This window comes from Rhinopithecus roxellana, chromosome 11, assembly GCF_007565055.1.
Source record: "Rhinopithecus roxellana isolate Shanxi Qingling chromosome 11, ASM756505v1, whole genome shotgun sequence".
Classification (NCBI taxonomy): Eukaryota; Metazoa; Chordata; class Mammalia; order Primates; family Cercopithecidae; genus Rhinopithecus; species Rhinopithecus roxellana.
Genome location: NC_044559.1, coordinates 133,740,533 through 133,766,221, shown reverse-complemented (window position 1 = coordinate 133,766,221; position 25,689 = coordinate 133,740,533). Strand labels below are relative to the sequence as shown.

Sequence of the window (25,689 nt, the reverse complement as noted above, 5' to 3'; positions counted from 1 at the left end):
GTTGCTGAGCCTCCGGCTCCCACTCCTCTTGTTTGGTTAACTGCCAAACCAGTTTGGGTGGAGCAATGGCCACTGAAACAGGAAAAACTGGAGGCTTTAAAAGAATTGGTACAGAAACAATTACAAAAGAGACACATAGAGCCTACTTTCTCTCCTTGTAATTCTCCTGTGTTTGTTATTAAGAAAAAATCAGGGAAATGGAGAATGTTGACACATTTGAGGGCCATTAATGCTGTAATTCAACCCATGGGCGCGCGGCAACCGGGGCTGCCCTCCCCAACTATGATTCCTAAATCCTCGCCTCTAATAGTGATAAATTCAAAAGATTGCTTCTTTACTATTCCTTTAGCTACCCAAGATTAGGAAAAACTTGCTTTTACTATTCCCGCTATAAATAACAAAGAACCAGTGGAAAAATACCATTGGAAAGTATTACTATTTGTCAAACTTATGTCAGAAAAGCTATTAAGCCAGTTAGAGAACAATTCAAAAAATGTTGTATTATCCATTACATGGATGATATTTTATGCGCAGCTGAAACTAGGGAGGAAAAGGCTGTAACTGCAGCAGGGTTAATCATAGACCCTGATAAAATCTAAACTTCTACTCCCTTTCAGTATTTAGAAATGAAAGTAGAACAAAGTACTATTAAGCCTCAAAAGATTCAAATTAGAAGAGATAATTTAAAACCCCTAAATGATTTTCAAAATTTATTAGGAGACATTAATTTGATTCATCCCACTTTAGGCATTCCTACTTATGCTATGTCTCACCACTTTTCTACCTTATGAGATGATTCTAACTTAAACAGTAAACACTCCCTGTCCAAAGAGGCATTAGAGAAACTTCAATTAATTGAAGAAAAAATTCCACAGGCACAAGTGACTCGAATTGACCCCATGCAACCATTACAGTTTTTAGTTTTTCCTACTAAACATTCACCTACAGGAGTTATTGTTCAACAGAATGGTCTGGTTGAGTGGCTTTTTCTACCTCACAATACAACCAAAACACTTACTCTGTACTTAGATCAAATTGCTGTACTAATAGGACAAGCAAGGCTGTGCACAACAAAGTTAATGGGATATAATCCAATCAAATTACAGTTCCGTTAAACAAACAACAAATTGAGCAAGCTTACATTAATTCCCAGGAATGGCAAGTTAATTGGGCAGGTTTTATTGACATCCTTGATAATCGTTATCCTACATCCAAAATATTCCAATTTCTTAAATTAACATCATGGATATTGCCTTCCATTACTCAAAAAGCACCTATTGAAGGGGCCATTACTGTTTTTATTTGATGGATCTAGTAATGGAAAGGCTTCATTTGTGGGACCTCAACAAGTTTTTCAAACTGACTTTGCTTCTGCTCAAAATGCTGAACTTATGGCTGTGGTAACAGTGTCACAATCTTTTAAACAGGCAATAAACACTGTTTCTGATTAAGTCTATGTAGTGCAAGCCACACAAAATATTGAATGTGCCTTAATTCAAAATGTGACTAATGACCAACTTAATCTTTTATTTCATTCTTTACAGCAAGCAGTACAACAAAGGCATTCCCCTTTCTATATCACTCATATGAGAACACATACTAACCTCCCTGGCCCTTTAACTAAACTTAATCAATAGGTAGATAATTATATGGGGAAGAGGATTTGCTTGTACCTCTCCGGGTAACAATCAGGTGCCTGTATGAGTGCCCACCAAACATCTGAAAATCTATCATTAGCTACAGCAGGAAGAGAGGGCTCTGGGAAGAGTCGTCTGGGAAGAGTCCAGAACTCCTGATACAAGTGATGGTGCAAATAAACATCTCAGAGATGAAGGAGAAAACCTATAATAGTCATCAGGCAAATTCTCCAACATGGGGACAAATCAAGAAGTTGGCACAGATGGCAAAGGATAACTTGAAAGCACAGAACAAACTAAAGACAACTAGTAACCTGATGGTGGCCATGCTGGCGGTACTCACCATGGCAGTAAGCCTCCCTACTACAGGAGCAACTCAGAATTTCACTTATTGGGCATATGTCCCATTTCCTCCTTTAATTAGGTCTGTGAGTTGGATGGACCCTGTTATTAAGGTGTACACCAACAACAGTACCTGGATACCTGAGCACATAGATAACCAAGGGCCAATGCATCCTAATGAGGAAGGGATAAAAATAAATATCCATAGAATATAAATATCCCCCAATATGCCTGGGACCTGCTGTTGGATGTTTACAGACTGACACACAGGCCTGGTTGGCAGTAATCCCTGAAAAAATAAATCATGGGCTGCTTTGCATATGATTTTGGGGCATAGTTTAAAATATAATCATTCCCATCCTAAAACCCTGCGGTTCCATCCAAATAAGTTCAAATATAAACAAAATAGAGTTTAGTTTAAAAGTATGGACACTTGAACTTAGGAAGATTGTATAGCAAGTAAGACTGAGGTGCTACAAAATAATTCCTATCGAATCATCATTAATTAGTCCCCTAAGAGGACTAATTAACAAATATCCCCCTAAGGGATTCTTTAAAAAAAAAATTGCAACAGAAGGCCTTCTTATAGAACAAATGTAATAAACTGATGGAACCATTGGCAATTAAATCATACACAATATATTCAGACAAAAGCTGAGGTCCCTATCATATGGAGTCCTAGTGGCATTGTTGGCCCTAGTCCAAAAATAATATCTCCTGCCATGGGACAGGGACATTCTGAATTATGGAAATTAGCTATGGCTCAAAGTTCAACCAAAATTTGAGAGAGTAAATGTAACAAGTATAAAGGGGAGGGAGGTAAAAATAAATATGCTCTTTCTTTTCTTTCCAACAGGACTTTTTGGATTCAAAGTTGTGTCTGGTCACCTTTTGTGCTAGCAATAGGAAATGTTACTCTTGATATAAATACACACTTTATTTCATGCCCTGAATGTCGTTTGTTTACCTGCATTAATTCAACTTTTAATAAAAGTCAGATTATCCTAATAATTAAATCCAGGGAAGGAGTCTGGATCCCCATGTCTTTAAATAGACCATGGGAGGCATCTCCATCCATTCATATAGTAAGTGAAATCCTTAAAAAACTTTTATCCCATTCAGAAAGATTTATAGTTGCTCTCATAGTTGTTACAATTGGCCTCACTGCTGTTACTACTACTACTGCAATAGCTGGTGTGGCTCTACATTCATCTGTACAAACTGTTAAATTTGTCAGTAAGTGGCAAAAGAATTCTACAAAATTAGGGAACTCTCAAACTCAAATAAATAAAAAAATAGTTAACCAAATGAATGATCTCCACAGACAGTGATCTGAATAGGAGATTGTATGTAAGTTTAAAAAGTAAAATTCAAATGCAAGGTGATTGAAATATCTCTGATTTTTACATTACTCCTCATCTGTATAATAAAACAGAGCATGAGGGAGAAAAAGTTAAGAGACATTTAAAAGGTCATACCAGACATTTATCTTTGGATATTGCAAAACTGAAGGAATAAGTATTTCAAGCCTCTCAGGCACATCTGACACTAATGCCAGGAATTGAAGTGCTTGAAGGAGCTGCAGGTGGATTAGCAGCTATTAACCCATTAAAATGGATCAAGACACTTGGAGGCTTTGTGATTTCAATTATGATTGTGCTTTAAATCTGTGTTGTTTGTCTTTATATAGTCTGCAGATGCAGAAGCCACCTCTGGAGAGAAAGCCACCACCAAGAACAAGCAATAATAACTGTGGTAGTTTTACAAAAAAGAAAAGGGAGGCTTGTTAGTAGAAGAACTGAAGCAGGACTGGCTTGTCTGTCATAATGTAAAAGATGGAATATTTCCAATGTAAAAATTAGAAGATGTCTGGGATCTAGGGTCTAAAACTCCTCATGGCCTTTGGAACACCAAGCTCTGTGCCAAAGGGTGGAAGGCTGCCCTGCTGTACCACAAATCTAAGTCCAGGGCATAAAACCCCTCATGGCTTGGATGGAATCCAGGGCTCAGGGCATAAAACTCCTCATAGCCTCTGAAATGTACACAGACTTCGTGTTGGTTGCTCTCCCAGGCTCGTAAACATGTTCTCCATTATCTCAAGCAGCAGAGCATATTCTATGTGCGTCAAAGAAAATGCTAAACAGTCACAGCTACACTTGATGCACCACTACCTTTCTACCCCCACATCTGCACATCCTCACCACCTGCTTCTTTGTTTGATCATCAATAAATAGTATGGGTTCCCAGAGCTCAGGGCCTTCTCAGCCTCCATACCAGCGTTGGCCCCCTGGACCCACCTTATGCATTCTTACCTTGTCTTTTCTCATTCCTTTGACTCCGCTAGACTTAGTAGCCCCCAGGGCCTAGTGTTGGGTCTGATCACACCATCATTTGAGAGGGATGAGTCGGTCCTGAGAACTCAGGCAAAGCCAAGTATGTGGCCCCGCTATCGATTAAAAGAGATCGGCTTACCTGCTACTAGTAGAGTTACCCTGGGCTCCAATGCAGTGATTGCAGTGATGGCCGGGGGCCCTGGGCCTCATCAGTCTTCAGTGGCTAGGCCAAGGAGCTGTGGGAGTGCAAGCGATTCTTCACTTTTTGTCTTAGGATGGTGGCTCTGAGGAGCAGGCTTGTCTGTCCATCTGTTGAGAGGACAGTCAGACTTCCAGTGGCCTGTCTGCTGGCAGACTGGGCAAGCGCTCTTCGGCACTCATGGGTTGGGACATGCCTGCACCCAGGGGCCTTCTTTGCTGCATTTAAAACAAAGCCCAGGAGGGTTGCTGCTATCAGGTCTTTTGTGCCCTTGGGTACCATGGCTAGGTTGACAGATAGCCGCTGCTAAAAGCTGGTATTTAGCATGATCTCTTTGGGCTTTGTCTAATTTATTTTGCTGATCCCTGTGATTAAAGACTTTGAAAGCCACATTAAGGAGGTCTTGTTGTGGGATTTGAGGGCCATCTTCAGCCTTTTTAAGTTTGCGCTGGATGTTGGGGGCAGATTGGGAAATAAAACGGGTATTAAGAACAATAGTTCCAGGGGAGATTCCAAGATGGCTGAATAGGAACAGCTCCAGTCTACAACGCCCAGCATGAGCAACACAGAAGACGGGTGATCTCTGCATTTCTAACTGAGGTACCAGGTTCCTCTCACTGAGGCTTGTCGGACAGTGGGTGCAGGACAGCAGGTGCAGCCCACGGACTATGAGCTGAAGCAGGGCGAGGCATTGCCTCACCTGGGAAGCACAAGGGGTCAGGGAATTCCCTTTCCTAGCCAAGGGAAGCCATGACAGATAGCACCTGGAAAATCGGGTCATTCCCACCCTAATAATGTGCTTTCCGAACTGGTCTTAGCAAATGGCACACCAGGAGATTATATCCCGCGCCTGGCTCGAAGGGTCCCACACCCATGGTGGGACTAGCACAGCAGTCTGAGATCTAACTGCAAGGTAGCAGCGAGTCTGGGGGAGGGACACCTGCCATTGCTGAGGCTTGAGTAGGTAAACAAAGTGGCAGAGGCTCAAACTGGGTGGAGCCCACCGCAGCTCAAGGAGGCCTGCCTGCCTTCCTTTTTAGACTCCACCTCTAGGGGCAGGGCATAGCTGAACCAAAGGCAGCAGAAACTTCTGCAGACTTAAACTTCCCTGTCTGACAGCTTTGAAGAGAGTAGTGGATCTCCCAGCACAGAGTTTGAGATCTGAGAATGGACAGACTGCATCCTCAAGTGGGTCCCTGATCCCTGAGTAGCCTAACTGGGAGGCATCTGCCAGTAGGGACGGACTGACACTTCATATGGCCAGTGCCCCTCTGAGACAAAGTTTCCAGAGGAACAATCAGGCAGCAACAAGGCTGTTCTGCAATATTTGCAGCTCTGCAGCCTCTGCTGGTGATACCCAGGCAAACAGGTCTGGAGTGGACCTCCAGCAAACTCCAACAGACCTGCAGCTGATGATCCTGACTGTTAGAAGGAAAACTAACAAACGGAAAGGGCAGCCGTACCAAAACCCCATCTGTATGTCACCATGATCAAAGACCAAAGGTAGATAAAACCACAAAGATGGGGAGAAACCAGAGCAGAAAAGCTGAAAATTCTAAAAATCAGAGCGCCTCCTCTCCTCCAAAGGAAAGCAGCTCCTTGCCAGCAACAGAGCAAAGCTCTGACTTTGACGAGTTGAGAGAAGAAAGCTTCAGACGATCGTAATAACAAACTTCTCCAAGCTAAAGGAGAATGTTCGAACCCATTGCAAAAAGCTAAAAACCTTGAAAAAAGATTAGACAAATGGCTAATTAGAATAACCAGCATAGAGAACACCTTAAATGACCTGACGGAGCTGAAAACCATGGCACGAGAACTACGTGACTCATGCACAAGCTTCAGTAGCCAATTCAATCAACTGGAAGAAAGGGTGTCAGTGATTGAAGATCAAATGAATGAAATGAAGTGAGAAGATAATTTTAGAGAAAAAAGAGTAAAAAGAAATGAACAAAGCCTACAAGAAATGTGGGACTATGTGAAAAGACCAAATCTACCTCTGATTGGTGTACCTGAATGTGACGGGGAGAATGGAACCAAGCTGGAAAACACTTCAGGATATTACCCAGGAGAACTTCCCCAACCTAACAAGGCAGGCCAACATTCAAATTCAGGAAATACAGAGAACATCACAAAGATACTCCTTGAGAAGAGCAACCCCAAGACACATGATTGTCAGATTCACCAAAGTTGAAATGAAGGAAAAAATGTTAAGGGCAGCCAGAGAGAAAGGTCGGGTTACCCACAAAGGGAAGCCCATTAGACTAATAGCGGATCTCAGCAGAAACTCTACAAGCCAGAAGGGCAGGGGGAGGGGGGGACAATATTCAACATTCTTAAAGAAAAGAATTTTCAACCCAAAATTTCATACCCAGTCAAACTAAGCTTCATAAGTGAAGGAAAAATAAAATCCTTTACAGACAAGCAAATGCTGAGAGATTTTGTCACCACCAGACCTGCCTTACAACAGCTCCTGAAGGAAGCACTAAACATGGAAAGGAACAACCGGTATCAGCCACTGCAAAAACATGCCAAATTATAAAGACCATCGATGCTAGGAAGAAACTGCATCAACTAACGAGCAAAATAACCAGCTAACATCATAATGACAGGATCAAATTCACACATAACCATATTAACCTTAAATGTAAAAGGGCTAAATGCTCCAATTAAAAGACACAGATTGGCAAATTGGATAAAGAGTCAAGACCCACCAGTGTGCTGTATTCAGGAGACCCATCTTACATGCAGAGACACACAGAGGCTCAAAATAAAGGGATGGAGGAAGATCTACCAAGAAAATGGAAAACAAAAAAAAGCAGGGGTTGCAATCCTAGTCTCTGATAAAACAGACTTTAAACCAACAAAGATCAGAAAAAAAAAACCATTCAAAAAAATTAATGAATCCAGGAGCTGTTTTTTCAAAAGATCAACAATATTAATAGACCACTAGCAAGACTAATAAAGAAGAAAAGAGAGAAGAATCAAACAGACACAATAAAAAATGATAAAGGGGATATCACCACCGATCCCACAGAGATACAAACTACCATCAGAGAATACTAAAAACACCTGCTATGCAAATAAACTAGAAAATCTAGAAGAAATGGATAAATTCCTGGACATATACACCTTCCCAATACTAAACCAGGAAGAAGTTGAATCCTTGAATAGACCAATAACAGGCTCTGAAATTGAGGCAATAATTAATAGCCTACCAACCAAAAAAAGTCCAGGACCAGACAGATTCACAGCTGAATTCTACCAGAGGTACAAAGAGGAGCTGGTACCATTCCTTCTGAAACTATTCCAGTCAATACAAAAAGAGGGAATCCTCTCTCACTCATTTTATGAGGCCAGCATCATCCTGATACCAAAGCCTGGCAGAGACACAACAAAAAAAGATAATTTTAGACCAATATCCCTGATGAACATGGATGCAAAAATCCTCAATAAAATACTGGCAAACCGAATCCAGCAGCACAAAAAAAAGCTTATCCACCATGATCAAGTTGGCTTCATCCCTGGGATGCAAAGCTGGTTCAATATATGCAAATCAATAAACATAATCCATCATATAAACAGAAACAAAGACAAAAACCACATGATTATCTCAATAGATGCAGAAAAGTCCTTCAAAAAATTCAACAGCCCTTCATAATAAAAACTCGCAATAAATTAGGTATTAATGGGACATATCTCAAAATAATAAGAGCTATTTATGACAAACCCACAGCCAATATCATACTGAATGGGCAAAAACTGGAAGCATTGCCTTTGAAAACTGGCACAAGACAGGGATGCCATCTCTCACCACTCCTATTCAACATAGTGTTGGAAGTTCTGGCCAGGGCAATCAGGCAGGAGAAAGAAATAAAGAGTATTCAATTAGGAAAAGAGGAAGTCAAGTTGTCCCTGTTTACAGATGACATGATTGTATATTTAGAAAACCCCATCATCTCAGCCCAAAATCTCCTTAAGCTGATAAGCAACTTCAGTGAAGTCTCAGGATACAAAATCAATGTGCAAAAATCACAAGCATCCTCATACACCAATAACAGACAAACAGCCAAATCATGAGTGAACTCCCATTCACAATTGCTTCAAAGAGAATAAAATACCTAGGAATCCAACTTACAAGGGATGTGAAGGAGAATTACAAACCACTGCTCAATGAAATAAAAGAGGACAAACAATGTTCTTCCAAACAAATGGAAGAACATTCCATGCTCATGGATAGGAAGAATCAATATCATGAAAATGGCCATACTGCCCAAGGTAATTTATAGATGCAATTCCATCCCCATCAAGCTACCAATGACTTTCTTCACAGAATTGGAAAAAACTACTTTAAAGTTCACATGGAATCAAAAAAGAGCCTGCATTGCCAAGACAATCCTAAGCGAAAAGAACAAAGCTGGAGGCATCACGCTACCTGACTTCAAACTATACTACAAGGCTACAGTAACCAAAACAGCATGGTACTGGTACCAAAACAGATATATAGACCAATGGAACCGGACAGAGCCCTCAGAAATAATACCACACATCTACAACCATCTGATCTTTGACAAACCTGACAAAAGCAAGAAATGGGGAAAGGATTCCCTATTTAATAAATGTTGCTGGAAAAACTGGCTAGCCATATGTAGAAAGCTGAAACTGGATCCCTTCCTTACACTTTATACAAAAATTAATTCAAGATGGATTAAAGACTTCAATGTCAGACCTAAAGCCATAAAAACCCTAGAAGAAAACCTAGGCAATACCATTCAGGACATAGCCATGGGCAAAGACTTCATATCTAAAACACCAAAAGCAATGGCAACAAAAGCCAAAATTGAGAAATGGGATCTAATTAAACCAAAGAACTTCTGCACAGCAAAGAAACTACCATCAGAGTGAACAGGCAACCTACAGAATGGGAGAAAATTTTTGCTATCTACCCATCTGACAAAGGGCTAATATCCAGAATCTACAAAGAACTAAAATTTACAAGAAAAAAATCAAACAACACCATCAAAAAGTGGGCAAAGGATATGAACAGACATTTCTCAAAAGAAGACATTCATACAGCCAACAGACACATGAAAACAAAAACTCATCATCACTGGCCATCAGAGAAATGCAAATCAAAACCACAATGAGATACCATCTCACACCAGTTAGAATGGCAATCACTAAAAAGTCAGGAAACAACAGGTGCTGGAGAGGATGTGGAGAAATAGGAACACTTTTACACTGCTGGTGGGACTGTAATCTAGTTCAACCATTGTGGAAGACAGTGTGGCGATTCCTCAAGGATCTAAAACTAGAAATACCATTTGACCCAGCCATCCCATTACTGGGTATATATCCAAAGGATTATAAATCATGCTGCTGTAAAGACACATGCATATGTATGTTTATTTTGGCACTATTCACAATAGCAAAGACTTGGAACCAACTCCAATGTCCATCAATGATAGGCTGGATTAAGAAAATGTGGCACATATACACCATGGAATACTATGCAGCCATAAAAAGGGATGAGCTCATGTCCTTTGTAGGGACATGGATGAAGCTGGAAACCATTATTCTGAGAAAACTATCACAAGGACAGAAAACCAAACACCACATGTTCTCACTCATAGGTGGGAATTGAACAATGAGAACATTTGGACACAGGAAGGGGAACATCACACACCAAGGCCTGTCGTGGGGTGGGGGAGAGGGGAGGGATAGCATTAGGAGAAATACCTAATGTAAATGATGAGCTAATGGGTGCAGCACACCAACATGGCACATGTATACATATGTAACAAACCTGCACATTGTGCACATGTACCCTAGAACTTAAAGTATATATACATAAAAAAGAATGATAGTTCCTTCTTGGGAGGCAGGGTCAATGCAGGTATATTTTTGGAGAGCCTCTGAAAGGCAGGAAAGGAATTGGACAGGATTTTCATCTGCCTTTTGGGATATTTCTTTAAGTTTTTCAAAATTTACAGCCTTATGGGCAGCTTTGTTTTTGTTTTTGTTTTGTCTTTTGTTTTTGTTTTTTTTGTTGTTGTTTTTTGAGACGGAGTCTTGCTCTGTCACCCAGGCTGGAGTGCAGTGGCATGATCTCAGCTCACTGCAACCTCTGCCTCCCGGGTTCACACCATTCTCCTGCCTCAGCCTCCTGAGTAGCTGGGACTACAGGTGCCCACCGCCACGCCCAGCTAATTTTTGTATTTTTAGTAGAGGCAGGGTTTCACCATGTTAGCCGGGATGGTCTGGATCTCCTGACCTCGTGATCTGCCCGCCTCAGCCTCCCAAAGTGCTGGGATTACAAGGTGTGAGCCACCGCACACAGCCATTACTGTGCAGCTTTGTTAAGGCCCGCAATGAGGCAAGTAATCATATGGTTACAGACACCCGGCCCGGGTCTGTAGATTGGTACTCCCAGGAAGGCTCTTCCCAGGGAACAGCAGCGGCTCCTATGGGCTTAGTAGGATCTTGCCCATGAAGATTGTCAGCATGTGCCTGTGCTGTGAGCCACATTCTTTCCTTCTTTTCTGGAAGGAGATATAGAAGAGAAGATAATGTAGAGATCATGCCAAGTGAGTTCATAAGATTGGGTAAGATATTTAAATTCTTTGATGTAAGCATCGGGATCAGAGGAGAAGGACCCAAGACATTTTTCAACCTGTTGAGAGATTGGAGAGGGAGAAAGGGACATGGATACAGATGGTCCCCTTGGCTCCTGCTACTTCCTGGAGAGGAAGTAAGGGAGCTGGTTGCTGAGCATGCTGGGCCCAAGGGCAGGTGAGGGGCGGAGATGGAGAGGACTCAGAGTCAGAAGCGGAGTGGTTGGAGAGAGGGGGCAAAGGGTTAGAGCCAGAGCAGGGACATACAGTGAAGGATCACGATGCTCTGCTGGAGGATCATGATGCTGTCAGGGAGGGGGAAAATTGGTGGGGTCAAAGAAAGAGGAGTTGTCGGCTGGGGCTCTTGCAGGTGTGGTGGGAGACCAGTCGGGAGAGGAGGATTTGGAAAGTAGAGCAGGAATGTCAGAGGGAAGGGCGGTTATGAAGAGTGAAGAAATCCTGAACATAAGGAATCTCAGACCATTTCCCATTGCGATGGCAAAAGTTGTCTAAGTCTCCAAGTATATTGAAATCAAAAGCGCCGTTTTCAGGCCATTGGGAGCCATTGTCCAGTTGGTATTGAGGCTATGTGGTATTGCAGTAAAAGATAAGCCTCTTAGAATGGACCTCTGAATGGAGGCTGAGAGCCTTGAGATTGTGGAGGAGACACCCAAAGGGGGTGGTCTTGGGATGGGTAGACTGAGAGGCTCCCATAGTGAATGGAGAGTGGTGGGTAGAGGAAGAAGAGACTGCCAATGACAAGGATGGCAAGAGAGGGTGTCCCCTGTCTTGTGGGCCTTGTCTGGAATACAGGAGGCAGCCGCTGAGTCAGGCATCCTCCAGGCCTCCTCTATTCTGGACACCTCTTTTCTGAGGGGTGATGGAGGGTTGGGGGGGAGGAGAGAGAGCGAGAGTCCTCTAAGTACACCCAGCCAGAGCCTATCCCCTTCCTGGGTTTCGGCACCAAAATGCAACCTTAGCCAAGAGAAAGAACGAGAGAGAGACCCAAAGTCAGGTGAGTAAGTTTATTAACCTGCCGGGCTGCTTCACCACAGTGGGAGTAATCAGTCCTGGAGCTTACAAAATGAGGGGTTCATATGGGGAAAGAGACCCTGGGGTTGTCAGTTAACTTTACCACATATCATCTGGTGACGGGCTTGCAATATAGGAATTTACAAGAGGATGTAACTTAGGTTTATCCACGTTTTTTGTGGCCTTCCCCATGCTGCCCATTGGGCTGTAAGCAAGTCTGGGGACCTTCCTGTAGCACCTAGATAAGGGTCCAGGAATGCAGCTGCAGAGTATTCAGGGTCAGGGTCAGCTGCATTGTGTGTGTGTGGGGGGAGGGAGGTTTCTGGGGCAGCTTGTCCCTAAAAGGGTCAGGATCAGTTCTACCTGGTTCTGTATTTGCTGTCCGTCTGTAAATGCTGAGAATGGCAGAGGAAGGTCAAATGTAGACGTTCAGGTTTTATTTTTTTTGGATTTTCCTACTTCTCCTGTACAGGAAATAACTTATTGTCTAAACCCCATACTATCCCATTAAATGTCAGGAGTGCTGTCTTAGAGAGGCCTGAATTAGCTCATGACGTTAAGTACTGGAAGTCCCAGGAGGAATGCCCAGCAAGTGGAATCCAAGACGTTCTCACCTTCTAGGGGACAGGGCCATCACCAGGATTCAGACAAGGAACGGGGAGGTTTGGTTTGTGTTCCAGTTCTGAGCCCTTTACCTCGTCCCTCCAGAAGCTGGCCTTTGCACCTCGGAGCAGGTGCTGCCCAGCCAACCACGCCATGCGCTGGAGACCACTGGGACCCCACTTGCCTGGCAGCCCAACCGGAGACCCAGCTGCCTGGGAAGGTACGAAGATAATGCCAGGCAGCCCTGGCGGGCCGGGAAGACCCTCTATCCCTCCCGGTTCTTGCATTCGGGGAGCCCTGGACTGGCTGGCGGCGCAGGAAAGCGCGGAAGGGCGGGTAGGGGACCTGCTACCGCCCAGGGAGATGGTGCTGCGTTCTTTGGAAATCAGGGAGACCGTCCTCCAGCCTCCTTGCCCCAGGCGGGAGCGGGAAGATCCTCTCTGGGCAGAGATGACGAGGAACCCCTGCAGCCGGAGGGTCTCCCTGGCAAAGGTCGGGGAAGGGGGGGCGGTAACGGCCCGGGGGCTCCGGCACGGAGACGCCAAGGGGGTTCTCCAAGCAGCCTCCACCCACCAGCCTCGCCAGGAGAGCGTGGATACTCGAGCGGCCCCAAGCGAGTCCCCGGGGACTGGAGGGCCGAGGGGCAGCGCCCGGAACAAAGGCCCGCAGAGGGGTCCTGGAGACAGCGGCTCCCCGGGGGCGGCTCCCCTCTCTCCCCTCCTCTCCCGCCAGCTCCTCCTCCTCCTCCCCTTCCTCCCGCAGAGGCCCGGGCGGCGCGCGGCCCGAGCAGCGCCAACTTCGCCAACGGTTCCCAAGTTGCCGGCCGCGCAGGGGTGGGAGCTGGGTGGGGTGAGGAAGAGGAGGAGGAGGGCTCTTGGACGCCTTGGACGCGGTTCAGGAATCCGCTGCCGCTCGCCGGCTCGGGCCGGAGCGGGGAGGGCGCCAGGCAGGACTTCTCGCGGGCTCGCTGCGCAGGACGGCGCCCTCCTGGCGCCGCTTCCCTTCCAGCGTGCGGACCGGCCCGCCCGCGCCTGCATCCCTCCCGCCTGCCCCGGGGAGGGCGCACAGCCCGGGCCGCGCGGGCGCCGGGGCCACGGAACTGCTTCTGTCGGGATCTTCCAAGAGGAAGGCAAAGTTGCGAGCGGATGCTGCCCGCGCCGGACCCCAGCCGTGGAGGGTCGGGGCCGCCCGCGCCCGTGGAGCCTCGGCAGCCGGGGTAAGTGGGGCGCCCGCGTCCCGGAACCGCCGCCCGGCCCGGGGGAGGCCGCCCAGCCAGGAGCCCCCGGCCTTCCGCGTCCAGGCGCGCGCGCCAAACTTTGGAGGGAGAAGGGGGCGAGGCGGAGGGTGGGAGGTGGAGTTCCCGGCTCGGGGAAAAGCCCAGGCAGGCACCCACAACCCGCTGCACTCGGATCACACCTGCCAGGTACACACAGCTCATCGCCACTCATACCCCGCACACCGCGCAGGCCGATCTGCGCACACCCACACCGGCCAGGCACATGCCACACACTGAAATGCACATTCCTGGGAGCGCGGGGGATTTGGCCTCTACACCAGGCACGTCCTCACACCCCTCCCTCACATCCACGGCCTTTGTCTGCTACCCCCGCAGCCCCCAAGGAGAGGGAGCCCCCAAAGCGCAGCGGGCAGGAGAGAGGCTGCCTGGGTTTTGAAAAGTCGTGGCCACAACCCCGAGACCGAGGGCGGGGGAGCAGACGTTGCAGTCGGTTCTCGGGGTTCTGCAGGAGCGGATTTGGTGTGGAAACTCGGTGTCTGGGTGATGTGTCTGGGTGTGCGAAGCCCTTCCGGAGGCGAGGCCCAGAGAGAGGAGGGAGTGATTCATAAACTCAGAGCCGGCGTGCCAGGGTCTGTGAGCAGAGTGGAAGAGGCTGGCAGGCCGTTGCTGCGCTAGACAGAAGGGTAGTGGCCGTGACAGAGTCTTCCAGGGAAGCAGGGACCCTTCCCCCCAGCGGATGTGCTTCCTCCAGGGACTTCCAAGGGAACCGGGTGAGCAGATTCCAGTCCTGGGTGTGGACGGGGTAAGGGGAGGTAGGGGAATTTACGCCTAAAAGGTTAGGTTACCAAGGCAGGCCTGAAGGCTTAATTATTTTCCTCCCACCTGAAGTTGTGTTTGGTTTCTGATGCGTGGTGTTCCTGGGCCCCAGGATGTCCCGGGGATTGTCCTGGGCCTAGCATAGTGCCTGGCACAGTGGGCACTCAGTCAGTACTTGCTTGATGAATGACACCGGTAATATCACTCATTATGGACTCACTGTGAGGCAAGCCCAGTGGGCCTCTGCTGGTTTGAAATTGGTCTTCCAGCAGAGCAGGGGACCTGAGTAGCTCCTGGGAGCCCTGCCTGATCTGTTTGGGCCGGTGGCCCAGGTACTGTGTGTTCCACTGTGTCCCGTGGGCTGGCCTTGGGAGACTTGAGCTCATCATTGGCCTCTGCCCCTCTAAGAGGGCAGCAGGAAAAGCTTCATTTCTGTATCTGGCTAAGATGGGGTTGATGTGGGTTTTGGTAGATGGCAGGCTGTTTGGCAGACTCTGTGGGTTCTCAACTGAAGAGTAACTTTAGATCTGTAGCAGAGAGAGGAGTTGATTCCATCAACCCTCACATCTCCTGACTGCAGGAGAGAGGGGTGGGTACGTGGAGAAAGAGACGGGCCAGGCTGCTGGGCATGTGCTGGGGGCAGGCGGAACATGGGAACGTGTAGAATTCGGGGGCAGCTGTTTTTCTTCCTGGCTTCTGATGGCCTGGCTGGAGATGGGTCTCATGAAGGGTCTAGGAGCTGTGTTCTGCAGCAGTGGCTTGGCTCTGTGGTGGCAGCTGGTAGAGGGGTGGTCACAGTCCCTTTACTGAGTATTGCTGTGGAGTTTCCCAGAGGAGCAGAGACATTCGTGTTCCTGGAACTGAATTGCCAGTAGTCTTGGGATTGAGAGTGCACAAAGATGTGGGGGTGGCCTGGGCATGTCATCCAAAAAAAATGTGTCATTCCCCACCCCTGCCCCCTTGTGAAGAGCTCTGACTAGGTTCAGTGTGCATTTCAAACTTCTTTTTTTTTTTTTTTTTTTTTTGAGACGGAGTCTCACTCTGTCGCCCAGGCTGGAGTGCAGTGGCCGGATCTCAGCTCACTGCAAGGCATTTCAAACTTCTAAATGCTGAAATCAGCAAGGCATGTGGGCGGCACTAAGGACTGTGGCCTCAGATGAAAGAGCAGGTGATCTGGGCTTGGCCATCCCCCATTTCAGGTGGAACCCTGCAGCCAGTTCCTTCCCTGTATCACTTTTCCACCTTCATTATGCCCTCTGTGAATCGAGAGTTCTGTATACGTTTTCTAATTATATCATTACATCCTTATGAGGTTAGCATTTCATCTCCATTTTGCCGATTAGGAAACTGAGGATCAGAAAAGTTAAATAACTTTTCCAGTGTCACACAGGCAGTGAGAGACAAAGCCAGTATTTGTGTATTTGGTTTTTTGTAACTTTCTGTTAGGTTCAGAGGTACACATACAGGTTTGTTACATAGCTAAATTGCATGTCGGGGGGTTTGGTGTACAGATTATTTCATCAGCCAGGTAGTAAAGCATAGTATCCAATAGGGAGTTGTTGGGTTTGTTTTGTTTTGTTTTGTTTTGTTTTGTTTGTTTGTGTTTTGAGACAGGGTCTCTATTGCTCAGGCCGGAGTGCAGTGACATGATCACTGTCACTCACCACAGCCTCAACCTCCCGGGCTCAGGTGATCCTCCTGCCCCAGCCTCCCAAGTAGCTGGCGCTGCCATCCTGACTGATTTTTTTGTATTTTTTGTGGAGACAGGGTTTCACAAAAAAAAAAAAAAAAAATGTTGCCCAGGCTGGTCTCAAATTCCGGAGCTCTAGCAATCTGCCTGCCTCAGCCTCCCAAAGTGTTGGGATTCCAGGTCTGACCCACCACACAGGCCCGAGATAGGTGGTTTTTGATCCTCACCCTCCCCACTCCCTCCACCCTCAAGTAGGCCCTAGTGTCTGTTGTTCCCTTCTTTGTGTTCAGATGTATACTCAATGTTTAGCTCTCACTTATAAGTAAGAACATGTGGCATTTTCTGTTCCTGTGTTAGTTTGCTTAGGATAATAGCCATCCATGTTGCTGCAAAGGACATGATCTCATTCTTCTTTATGGCTGCATAGTATTTCATGGTGTATATTTATCACATTTTCTCTATCTGGTCTACCACTGATGGGCATTTAGGTTGATTTCATGTTTTGCTATTGTGACTAGTGCTATGATAACCATACATGTGCATGTATCTTTATGGTAGAACAATTTATATTATTTTGGGTATGTACCCAATAATGGGATTGCTTGGTGGAATGGTAATCCTACTTTGAGTTCTTTGAGAAATCTCCAAACTGCTTTCCACAATGGCTGAACTAATTTACATCCCACCAGCAGTGTATAAGCACATTTGTTTTGTTTTGTTTGTTTGTTTTTGATGGGGGGCGGGGGGATGGAGTCTTGCTCTGTCGCCAGGCTGGAATGCAGTGGTGCAATCTTGGCTCACTGCAACCTCCACCTCCCAGGTTCAAGCGATTCCCCTGCCTCAGCCTCCTGATAGCTGGGACTATAGGCGCGTACCACCACCATGCCCGGCTAATTTTTTTTTTTTTTTTAATTTTAGTAGCGACGAGGTTCCACCATGTTGGCCAGAATGGTCTCGATCTCCTGACCTCGTGATCTGCTCGCCTCAGCCCCCCAAAGTGCTGGGATTACAGGCATGAGCTGCCTCGCCTGGCCAGCACTCCCTTTTCTCCATAACCTGACCAGCATCTGTTAATGTTTGACTTTTTAATAATAACTGTTCTGACTGGTATGAGATGGTATCTCATGGTGGTTTGATTTGCATTTTTCTTTTTTTTTTTTTTGAGACGGAGTCTCGCTCTGTCGCCCAGGCTGGAGTGCAGTGGCCGGATCTCAGCTCACTGCAAGCTCCGCCTCCTGGGTTCACGCCATTCTCCTGCCTCAGCCTCCCAAGTAGCTGGGACTACAGGCGCCCGCCACCACGCCCGGCTAGTTTTTTGTATTTTTTTAGTAGAGACGGGGTTTCACTGTGTTAGCCAGGATGGTCTCGATCTCCTGACCTCGTGATCCGCCCGTCTCGGCCTCCCAAAGTGCTGGGATTACAGGCTTGAGCCACCGCGCCCGGCCTGATTTGCATTTTTCTAATGATTAGTGATGTTGACCATTTTTTCATATTCCTTTTGGCCACATGTATGTCTTATTTTGAAAAGCATCTGTTTGTGTCCTTTGCCCACTTTTTAATGGGGTGTTTTTTTGCTTGTTAACTTGTTCAAGTTCCTTATAGATTCTGGATATTAGACTTTTGTCGGGTGTATAGTTTGCAAATATTTTCTCCTGTTCTGTAGGTTGTCTGTGTACTCTGTTGATAGTTTCTTTTGCTGTGCAGAAGATTTTTAGTTTAATCAGGTCCCATTTGTCAATTTTTGTTTTTGCCACAATTGAAAAGCCAGTATTTGAACCTGGATCGTCTAACTCCAGAACCCACCCTGTCTCTACCATGCTAGGCTATCTGCAAGGTCCTTATTGGTTCTCCATGGCAACAGGGAAACAGCCCTGATGCTTCTTACTAACATAGTCCCAGGGCCTCTGCTTGCATTCTTCTTTTTCCACACACTCTGCCGAGCCTGGATTATACCTCAGGCTGTGGGAATCAAAGGCTGGGTGGTACCAGGCTGCTGGAGCCTTCTGTGTGGCTCTGGAGTCAGGAAACTGGAGATTTGAGGGGGCACACAGGGAGATGTTGCAGTAATTCCAGTGAGAGATGACTCACTGCTTATCTGAGAAGTTGGGGCAAAGCTGCCACTTGTGACCATACCGTGAATAGGGAAGAAATTGCCAGGTAGACAAAACATCCTCAAATATTACTGTATTTTTTTCTCCTTTTTGGTCCTCTCCAGGGTAATCTATTACTTGGGGAAATCAGACCTCACCTGACACCTCCTGTTGTCATTCACCTGGTGAACACAAGGGGCCATGTCACAGCTGTCCTTCTGCCCCTCCACATGCTCTGGAGAGCTGGACTCCTCAGCAGTGCTTGGTCCACAGGAGAGAAGGATAGGGCAGAACCGTGACAGCCAGGGGAGGTGATAACCACATGCTCATCTGGTTCCCAGCTCTTGCTTTTATACCCACGCCCCACAGGGAGACAATTATCCGCTGGACCCACTTTACAGATGAGGACATGAGGCTCAGAGAGGTGCAGTGGTTGCCCAAGCTCATGAAGCCAGGGAGCTGCAACGGCCTGGGACAGCCACATTTTCAGTCACGGTGGTATTTTCTGTCCCCGCTCCCAAGGGCCAAGAGTGGTTATCCCTGCTAGGGCAGGGTCCTCACTGCTCCACCCACCCTCATCTCTGCCCTGAGAGACCCCGATACAGGTGTCCATAGAATGGAAAAGGCTGGCACCCTTCAAAGGACGCCAGGAGCATTGGATGAGCACTGCCCAGCCAGCCCCTGCCCACCTTCCGCAGGAAGCCCGCCTGGGTGAGTTCTGAGAGCCTTCCTAGCACTGAGCTGCAAAGAAACTGGAGCCCTCTCTGCCTGCATTGCAGAGGGGACACGCTGACCAGGATGGAAGTTGGGGGACTGGGTGTGGGGAGAAGCCATCCCACTGCAGGGGCCGAGGCTATCCATCTTTGTGCCCCTGGTTCCATGCCAGTGCCTGAGGCATGGGAGGTTCTTGGAAATGTAGTCAGATGCTGGGTGAAGCCCCGGGAGGGGCTACGAATGCTTCTGCTAGGAAATCCTAGAGGGGCAGCACAGAGAGGGTCTTTGATGCCACCAACACTCAGAGAGTCTCTGACTTTCGTGAGGTCATGGCTCAGGAGAGGAGACACTTCTCCTTTTCATTTGTAAAACAGAAATGATATTTGTCACCTTTTCTTCCCTGAGGCCTAAAGAGATGACAAAATGCTGCTGGTCCCACCCTGAGCCCGTGGACTCCACAGCAGGGTGTGGGGTGGCCCCTGACAGGCCTGGACGGTTTGCTCTGTGCTTGCTGGTGGACACGCTTCAGCCCTCTGTCTCCATTGCCCCAAATCTGGTCTGTGGCTCCTGGCCCCCCACCAGCATGGAGGGCAGGGGTGGGCCCCAGGAGCCCCTGACCACCAGTGACTTCTTGTCTCCAGCCGCCCTCCTTCCTCTTGATCCCCCCCGACCCCTGGCCACCTCCTCACAAGGATGGCTGTGTGCTGAGGGACTGTGGCTTCCCTGGGCCCTGGGAAATTTATTACTGAGGTTTCAGAGGACTCTATGAAAAGGATCTGGAGAAAAAGTATGGAAAATAAACAAGCCAGTTCCCAGCTGAGCCTCTTCTGAATGCCACAAGTAAACAGCCACCTAGGAGGCCAGCCCGGGATGTTCTTATTTGGCCTCTGTGGTTACACCTGCCCCTTCCCCTGCCCAGTTCCTCCTCCTTGACTTTGAGAGCCTCATAAGTCAGGGAACACACCCTCCGCTGGCCAGTCCTTGTGCTGCAGGGACGCTGGTGGCCGGACACAGGAGGAACATGTATATGGGAGAGAAGACGGCCAGGGGTCCCAGCTCAGCCCTGCTCCCTCTGAGTCAGTCCCAAGCTTGGACCCTCCCCAGCAGGCAGAAGGTGACCTCTTGGTTGGTTGGTGAGTTTAACTTTGATGGTGCAGAATGATGGGACTTTTCTCCAGTTTTGTGGCATCTGAGAACCTTTACTTCTTAAACATTGCTTTAGGTTGGATAGACCAAAGCTAATTTTCTCGTTATGTCTCTCCAAGGTGGGGCCTACCTGTGAGCAAACCCTCATACGTTCATTTACTTTGTAGGCTACCTGAACAAAAATGTCAGATTTCTTTGCTTTGGGCTCGATCCTATCAGCTCAGGGCTGGTGGTGTAAGGTGGCACGAATGATTTCCAGAAACTCAGGCACTCTTCTGAGTGACTAGGTCTGTGGGATAGGAAGCACATTTTCCATCTCTTAATAACTTCGATTTACTTAGTGACCAACTTTAAAACCAAGCACCCGGTGAGAAGCGGGAGAGCCGGGCTTGGCAGCGGAGGGTCCTCACCTTGCATCCATGGAGTGGCTGAGGGCTCTTCTCATTCTCTGTGGCTGTGCTGAGCTGAGTCTGCAAGCCTCTGGGATTTGGGGAGTGGGGCACTGCCAGAAGGTTCTGGTTCCTGCTTTGTCGTGCTGCTGCCAGGCTTCTGGAGAGGGTGGTTGTAGGGTGAGTCCTGCATTCCGCACGTCCACTTGTTCCAATTCTACATATTGGGCTTCCGAAGAAAGTTCTGGTTCATAAGACGGCTTCACAGCTTAGCCGTCTGCAGACTAGTCTGCAGGTTGATCAGCTTTCTGTCGTGTGCGTGCTGTTCCTGTTCATACATGCCGCTCCGATGCCTGCCTGTGCCAGCCCCAGCCCACACAGCTACCTGAGATTTAGCCCTGGGCGTCCCCCCCACCCTTTCCCGCTTCCCCCTTCTCCTCCCTTCCTCTCCAGCTGCCTCGCCATCTGCAGGATTCTGGAAAGTGCTAACGTGTGTGAGCCAAACAGTGCTATCTGAGGAAATATTTTGAAAACACCCTGGGCCACCCGCTTCCCCACACTGTGACTATGCTGATTTTCAGCAAGGAATTCACAACTCCAGCCACAGGGCAGGGCTACAGGTGCCTGGCTTTCTTCTGGAGACTTCCAGGGGCTTGTCAGGGGACCCAGAGACAAGCTGAGGGCCTGTCCTGCAGGGTTGAGGATAGACATGTCTGAAGAGGCCCCGAGAATAGGAACCTAGAACCTGCCAGTCATGAAGCAGTGTCAGCCACCAGAGGATGAAGAACCGACCGTGACCTCACAGGTCAAGCACTTGCCTTCTTTTTACCCTGACACATGCTATTTCTCTTTCACTTTTCTTCCTTCTTTTGCATCTGGTGTAGGTGTCTGGGGGTAGCATGCACAGGAAACAATCATAGTAAGAGCAGCTGGCGTGCCTAGCACTACCCTGAGCACCTCCAGGGCGTCCTCGCTGAGTTCTCACCGGAAGCTCCAGAGGTGGCTCCGGTTATTCCCAACATTTTACAGATGGGAAAACAGAGGCAGACAGGCTGGATAAGTTGCTGACATGCCACAGCTGGTGAGGGGCAAAGCTGGGCCCAAACCCCGCAGCTGACTCCAGAATCTGTGCTCTCAGTACCACCTGTGTGTGCATCTGTCCCGTTGTGGCTGCACCGAGAGGAGAAACGGCACACAGCCATTCATTTTCAAACCGTGGCCAGTGCATGTCATTGCATTCTGACTGGGAAGCTCTGGCAATGCTGGCATTGCATGACCCATTGTGGGCACTAGCAGTGAGCCTCGGTCTTCTCCAGGTCTGACTCTGGTACCTGTTGGCTGCCCTGGGTGGGGCATTTTGGATTCTGCATCAGGGTCTTTTGCCCGCTCTGCTGATTCTGCTCCCCGTGCCCTGACCTGGTCACAGGAAGGGTGCAAATGGCAGTGAGTGTGGTCTCAGTTAGCAAGGGGGAGCTGGCAGATCAGGGACTTCTGCCTCCCTAGTGGTCATTCCAGCAAGACAGAAACCCCACCCTGAGTGATGTCTGGCCCTGTGATCTTTCAGCAAATATTTCTTCCCCAGCCTCACCTGGACTCGGTATCCCACGTTCCAAATTGTCCTCATTTCCCAGACACACACACCCTGCTCTCTGTAGCCTTCCCAGCTGCCAAGGACATTCCCTTCTTCCCCCTTTTTCCCTTGGCTTGGATGCCACCTTCTCCTGGAAGCCTGGGTGGTGACCCTCCCCATGGCTGCCCATGGGTCCCCCTCGCCGCACTTTGCCCACAGTATTGTGATTGCTGGTTCAGTGTTCTGTGGTCTGCACCAGGCAACGGGATCTGCAAGGGCAGGACAGCTGTCTGCCTTGTTCATCCTTGTAGCCCCCGACTTAACAGTGAGTGCCGCTACCTGTTTATGGAAGGAATGAGTGACAGATGTGGCACAGGACCCTCAGGGGGCTGCTGGCTAGGAGGGTGGGGCAGGCCCAGTCCAGGATGCTCCTGTGAGGGAGTGCTTCGTGTCTGGGGAGGGTGGCAGGAGTCATGGTGAGTGGGAGGGGTGGCTAACATGGGCCAAGGAAGGGACAGGAAGAGTGGGACCCCAGCACATGGCCTCTTGAGGTCATTATCCCGTGGGTATTGGGCTGGGATACTGAGGATGAGCCTGAAACCCTTCTAGAAGCCTCTCCAGTCCCGCCACTAGTCTGTCTGCCTGCCCTGGATACCCCTTTTTGGGCTGGTGGCTGGCTGCATGTTGGGCCCACTGCTCAACCCCACCAGCATGTGGACAGCCGTTCAACTGCTCAACGGCCCAGTCCCCATCCCCAAATAATGAGGCCTCCCGTGGCTGAGTCGTTTCCCTGAGCAGAGAGAAGGAAGTCCTGCTGGCCGGCTGCCTCCCCATGGGTGGGTAGAAGTGTTCTGTGGCCCCAGCTCCAGCCCTCAAGCTGTCTGTCCTTGCAAAAGTAGTGGGGCGCAGAGTGCTGGGTTCTTGGGCATCACCTGTCCAGGTATTGCTCACCTATGCTCATGCTGACACTGCAAGATGGAGGGACTTTCAGGCTGGAAGAGAGGAGACCTGGGTGCCCCAGTAACCACCTTTGATTCCCACTGTGATGAGTCCACAAAGGTGGACATGAGGGAAGACTTGGGGAAGGCTTCCTGGAGGAGGCAGGCATTCCAGTGCATGAGGGAAGCTGGGCAAAGGCACGAGGATGGGAAAGTTCAGATCGAAGACAGAGACTGGTGAGGAGTCTGACTGGACTGAACTGAAATGTATAGATGCACAAGGAGAGAGAGACAGGCAGGGTGGAGTTGTGGTTACGCACATAGGCTCTAGAGCCAGGCTGCCTTCATGGGAACCCCAACTCCCCACTTACTGGCTGTGTGGCCGTGGCCAAGTAGCTTACCTTCTTTGTGCTCAGTTTTCTCACCACTGGTACCCACCACATGGGGATGATACGGGAATAAAATGTATTTCTATACAAGTGTTGAGAGCAGTGCCTGGCACACTGAGCATCAAGAAGGGTGAGCTGATATTATATAGGTATATGTTTTAATGCAGCTAGAAAAGGAAATCGAGGTCAGATCATAGAGGCCCTTGAATGTCATTCTTTCCATTCACTAAGCACCTGCCATGTGCCAGATTCTTCACAGTCATTCTCACCAAGCCCCTACAACCTGGCAAGGTTGTTATCAATGTCTCCATTTCACAGATTAGGAAACTGAGGCTCAGAGAGGTTGAGTAACCTGCCCAAGGTCACTCAGTCAGGGAGAGTCAGAGCCAGTAATAACACCAGGTCTGCTGTCGCTTGAGTCTTCCCTCAAAGTGAAGATTGGAGAGACATGGCAGGGGCATCACAGGGATGAGCCCTGGGCTGGGGCTACAGTCAGGACCAGAACAGGAATGTGGCAACTGTGGGTCCCTGGAACAGGGCGGAGACGGGGAGAGATGCCAGGCGGGCCTGGAGGGTAGGGAGGCCCGGAGGCCACAGCATACAGCTCACCATTCATAGCCCAGGGCAAACCATTGAGTCATTTGGGGAAAACATGACATCACTGAGTCTCACTGTCTGCCGCCCACCTGCTGTCTGCCCTCTGTGGTTCTGTGATGACCTCAGTGCTCCAAGTCCTGCAAGGGGACCCACACACCCCAGGTCGCAGGGCCAGGTCAGCACCCCAGCTTCCTGCACTGGGTTTCCCTCCCCAGCCACTGTCTCCCACTTTCCCACCTCTCCCCTCCCTGCCTGGGGCCCTTGCCCCAGCCCTACTCATACACACTGCTGAGGCAGAAGCTTCTGGAAGTGGCACTGGGCATGAAGAGCTTCCAGAAGGGCTTCCATGCCAAGCCCTTGATTGGAATTCCAGGCGGGGAGGGGACAGCTCAGAAGCCTGTGTCGAGCTTTTAGAGTTGCTTTTCCTTGAGAATGGTGCTGCTGTTTGGGTGGGATCACTTTTAAAAAGTAGAGCCTGGTAGAGCTATGTGACCAGCACTATGCCATGACCTAGAGGAGATTCCGACTGACGGGCAGGCCCCACCTTCCTGGATATACAGTTGAGTGTCTGAGAGTTCTTTCTGTACTAAGCATCTTTGAGCTGAGTGCTTTATTTTCATCCATCTGATTGCACAAGGTAGTCTCATTTTACAGATGCCATCCCTGAGGCCCAGAGAGGTTAGGCAACTTGTCCAAGGCCACACCACCAGGATTCACACCCATAACTGTCCAACTCCAGATGTGCTCTTAGCCACTCTGCCATCCGGCCAGAAATGAAGCCACCAGAGAACCATAGAAGGTGGAACATACGCAACATTTGCCCCATAAATTGTACAGTGCAGACAGGAAGTACAGGGAGTTTTCATGTCAGAGTGTAGGTCACTCCCTAGAGTGGCTTGAAGTCTGTAGATCCATTTAGGAGAACATCCAGCTTCACTGGCTGTGCAAATCCCACCCATGCAGCTGTTTGGGGTGAGAAGTTTCTTTAAATGTTGTTGACTCTCCTCTCTGGAAGGAGCACGGGGACTCAGGGGGTGCCTGTCCTGGTGTTGGTGGCCACACCTGGAAATGGACTATGAGTCAAGCCAGGGGCCCAGTGCCAGCTTCTTTGGCCTGTCTGTGGGTGCAGATGCCAGCCTTTGCAGCTGCTGCTGCAACTCACAGCTCTCTCCCTATGCCACCCCCATCAGGCCAGCTGGAGTGGAGGGGCCAGTGGCTGGGCCCTGTGCAGAATGATACCCTCTCACCTTTGCAAGGGAAGTGTGATTATCCTTGCTTTCCAGGTGAGGACACTGAAACTTAGAGAAGTTTTCTGGCTGCCTGAGCTCCCTCAGCGGGAAAGAGGTAGAACTGAGA

At 48.6% G+C, this 25,689-nt stretch overlaps 1 protein-coding gene across 3 annotated transcripts in view; it reads left to right on the top strand.

Annotated features, from left to right (window-relative positions):
* Positions 1–12,843: 12,843 nt before the first annotated feature.
* CHST3 (carbohydrate sulfotransferase 3) overlaps positions 12,844–25,689 on the top strand; it is a 50,773-nt gene continuing 37,927 nt past the window's right edge. The window contains exon 1 of one of the 3 annotated variants that reach the window (XM_030941345.1): positions 12,844–12,977. The gene's annotated coding sequence lies outside the window, so the exon portion shown is untranslated. Of the gene's footprint in view, positions 12,978–13,634; positions 13,974–14,649; positions 14,765–25,689 lie in introns of those variants that run through there. The other 2 variants (XM_030941343.1, XM_030941344.1) reach the window with 2 other exon arrangements.